Source organism: Mus caroli, chromosome 16 (assembly GCF_900094665.2).
Source record: "Mus caroli chromosome 16, CAROLI_EIJ_v1.1, whole genome shotgun sequence".
Taxonomy (NCBI): Eukaryota; Metazoa; Chordata; class Mammalia; order Rodentia; family Muridae; genus Mus; species Mus caroli.
In genome coordinates this window covers 13,328,771-13,333,202 of record NC_034585.1, presented here as the reverse complement: position 1 = coordinate 13,333,202, position 4,432 = coordinate 13,328,771, and positions in this window count along the sequence as shown.

Below are 4,432 nucleotides of genomic sequence, written 5' to 3'. Positions count from 1 at the left end.
CAGTTTTTATCACAATTGCTCTGTAGTACAGCTTTAGGTCAGGCATGGTGACATCTATGGTTTCTGATTTCTTTCCTAGGTTTTCTATCTCCTGAGTTGTCTCCCTTTGGGTTTTCTTTATTGTTTCTACTTCTGTTTTTAGATCTTGGATGGTTTTGTCCAATTCCATCACCTGTTTGGTTGTGTTTTCCTGTAATTATTTTTCTTCCCTGACAGGGTTTCTCTGTATAGCCCTGGCTGTCCTAGAACTCACTTTGTAGACCAGGCTTGAGTCGAACTCAGAAATCTGTCTCCCAAGTGCTGGGATTAAAGTTGTGTGCCACCACTGCCTAGCTTTCCTGTAATTCTTTAAGGGCTTTTTGTGTTGTTTTCTTTAAGGATTTCTACCTGTTTAGCAGTGTTTTCCTGTAATTTTTTTTAAAGGGATTTTTGTGCTTCCTCTTTAAGGCCTTCTACCTGTTTAGCTGGGTTCTCTTGTATTTCTTTAGGTGAGTTATTAATGTCCTTCTTAAAAATCCTTTACCAGCATCATGAGATATGATTTTAAATCTGAATCTTGCTTTTCGGGTGTGTTGGGTATCCAGGACTCACTGTGGTGTGAGTGCTGCGTTCTGATGATGCTGAATAGTTTTGGTTTCTGTTGGTAAGATTCTTTTGTTTGTCTTTCACCATCTAGTAATCTTTGGTATTAGTTGTTATAGATGTTTCTGGCTGGAGCTTGTTCCTCCTGAGATTCTGTTAGCCTCTGTCAGCACTCCTGGAAATCCAACTCTCTCCTGAGTCTCAGTGGTCAGAGCCCTCCTTGGAGGCCAACTCTCCTCTGGCAGGGAAAGTGTGCAGAAGTCTGTAGCTCAGTTCTGCCTCCTGGCCAAAGATGTAGGCCGGAAACGGACCCTGTCCCAGAAGATATGTTGCTTCTGCAGCCCACGCACTCTCCTGTGCAGACTTGTCTCTGAGGGACTGGGGATACAAGATGGCATCCTCACCTGGTTCCACAGTCAGAGTCCTCCCTGGAGGCCTATTCTCCTCTGGTAGGGAAAGTGTGCAGAGCTCTGCCTCCTAGCTGAAGATGAAGGCCTGAAAGGCTTCTGAATTCTTTATATATTTTGGATATCAGCTCTCTGTCAGCTGTAGGAATGGTGAAGATCCTTTCCCAATCTGTTGGCTGTTTTGTTCTATTGTCAATGTTCTCTTTTGTTCTTCTGCACTTTAAAACTGTCAAATTTAGATGGGCTATGAAATGGTTCAGTGGACAAGGGCACTGCTGGCAAGCCTGAGGACCTGTATTTGATACCTGGAACCCACATAGTATGATAGAACTGACTCTGAGAAGCTGTACACACACACACACACACACACACACACACACACTAAATAAATGTACTAAAGTTAAAAAAGAAATCTAGAATAAACAGCAAAAAATTGATTGTTTTGAGATAGTCTCATGTAGCTTTGGCTAATTTTGAACTCACCAAGGGTGATGTTTGTATGGGTAGTTTTATGTCATCTTAACACAAGCCAGAGACATTTGGGAAGAAGAAACTTCAGTCAGGAACATGGCCCCACCAAATTGTCCTGTGGGCAAGCCTGTGGTGCATTTTCTCGATTGACGATTGATGTGGGAAGGCCCAGGTCATTGAGAGAAGTGCCTCTCTTGGTCTAGTGATCGTGGAGCTGAAGGAAAGTGACTAAGCAAGCCACTGCATCAGCTCCTGCTTCCGGGCTTCTGCTCTGTTTGTGTTCTTGTCCTGACTTCTCTCAGTGCCCGGCTGTTACCTGATGGTTAAGTCAAAACAAAACTTTTCCTCCCCAAGTTGCTTTTGATCGTGGTGTTTCATCACAGCAACAGAAAACCCGAGTTAAGTTTGAACTCAGAATCCTTCTGCTCTCTATCTCCCTCTGATGATAGAATGAAGATCTAACTTCTTTAACGCATCAAGCTTATTCAGAAATGAAGGCATTCTATAACATAAAACATTCTATCAGGAACAATAAATTTAAATGATGGTAATGACATGCAACTGATGGTAATAACATGTTTAGGATCTGTAGTTTAAAATCATTTGCATACCATTTGAACTTATGTTTTCAAGCTCTGTAGCCACAAGTAGACTGTATTATGTTTATAGTATTAGATCTTGCACCCCACAAATAGCAGGGGCAGCAGTTTAGAAGAACAGCTTGTTTAAAGACAGAAATAAAATCATAGGATTTTAATTTTTAATTTTTAAGACAGGATTTCTCTGTGTAACAGAACTCACAGAGACTCACCTGTCTTTGATTAAAGGCCTGCCACCTTGCCCAACTAAGGACCTTTTAGTTTTAAGTGTTTTTTTTTTCTCAAAATGCAACAAGAAACTGAAAATAAAATTATGAGGAGTCATTTGCAATTTTAACTCTTTACTCCTGTGTCTCTAAATGGGGCCATCCAACAACTTTTATTTTAAAGGGTCTGGTGAAGAAATGGGAGCTCACTGTGAATCTTTTTTTTTTTTAATTAGATATTTTCTTTATTTACATTTCAAATGTTATCCCCTTTTCTGGTTTCCCCTACAAACCCCACAATTCCATCCCCCTCCTCTGCTCATCAACCTACCACTCCTGCTTCCTGGTCCTGGCATCCCCCTATACTGGGGCATCAAGAAATCACAGGACCAAGGGCCTTTCCTCCCATTAATGACTGACAAAGCCATCCTCTGCTACATATGCACCTGGAGCTATGGGTCCCTCCATGTGTACTCTTTGGTTGGTGCTTTAGTCCCTGGGAGCTCTGGGGAGTACTGCTTAGTTCATATTGTTGTTCCTCCTATGGGGCTGCAAACCCCTTCAACTCCTTGGGTCCTTTCTCTAGCTCCTTCATTGGGGATCATGTGCTCAGTCCAATGGATGGCTGTGAGCATCCACTTCTGTATTTGTCAGGCACTGGCAAAGCCTCTCAGGAGACAGCTATATCAGGCTCCTGTCAGCAAGCACTTGTTGGCATCCACAATTGTGTCTGGGTGGTTTGGTGATTGTATATGTGATTGTATATGTGATCGCCTGCCTCTGCCTTCCAAGTGCTGGAATTAAAGGCGTGCACCACCATGCCCAGCTTCTGTTATCTCCTCCCACGGGTATTTTGTTTCCCCTTCTAAGAAGGAACGAAGTATCTGTACTTTGTTCTTCCTTATTCTTGAGGTTCATGTGTTTTGTGAATTGTATCTTGGGTATTCTGAGCTTCTGGACTAATATCCACTTATCAGTGAGTATATACCATGTGTGTTCTTTTGTGATTGGGCTAGCTCACTCAGGATGATATTTTCTAGTTCCATGGATTTGCCTAAGAATTTCATAAAGTCATTGTTTTTAATAGCTGAGTAGTACTCCATTGTGTAAATGTATCACATTTTCTGTATCCATTCCTCTGTTGAGCGACATCTGGGTTCTTTCTAGCTTCTGGCCATTATAAATAAGGCTGCTATGAACATAGTGGATCATGTGTTTTTATTACATTTTGGAACATCTTCTGGATATATTCCCAGGAGTGGTATAGCTGGATCCTCTGGTAGTACTATATCCAATTTTCTGAGGAACTGCCAAGCTGATTTCCAGAGTGCTTGCACCATCTTGCAATCCCACTAACAATGGAGGAGTGTTCTTTCTCCACATCCTCACCAGCTTCTGTTGTCATCTGAGTTTTTGATCTCAGCCATTCTGACTGGTGTGAGGTGGAATCTCAGGGTTGTTTGGATTTTAATTTCCCTGATGACTAAGGATGTTGAACATTTCTTTAGGTGCTTCTCAGCCATTCGGTATTCCTCAGTTGAGAATTATTTGTTTAGCTCTGTACCCCATTTTTAAATAGAGTTATTTGTTTCTCTGGAATCTAACTTCTTGAGTTCTTTGTATATATTGGATATTAGCCCTCTATCAGATGTAGGATTGGTAAAGATCTTTTCCCAATCTGTTGGTTGCCTTTTTGTCTTATTTACAGTGTCCTTTGCCTTACAGAGACTTTTCAATTTTATGAGGTTCCATTTGCCGATTCTTGATCTTATAGCCACTGGTTTTCTGTTCAGGAATTTCCCCCCTGTACCCATATGTTTGAGGCTGTCCCCCACTTTCTCCTCTGTAAGTTTCAGTGTATCTGGCTTTATGTTGAGGTCCTTGATCCACTTGGACTTGAGCTAAGTACAAAGAGATAAGAATGGATTGATTTGCATTCTTCTATATTCGGACCACCAGTTGAACCAGCACCATTTGTTGAAAATGCTGTCTTTTTACACTGGACGCTTTTAGCTCCTTTGTCAAAGATCAAATGACCATAGCTGTGTGGGTTAATTTCTGGGGCTTCAATTCTGTTCCATTGATCTACCTGTCTGTAACTGTACCAATGCCATGCAGTTTTATCACAATTGCTCTGTAATACAGCTTGAGGTCAGGCATGGTGATT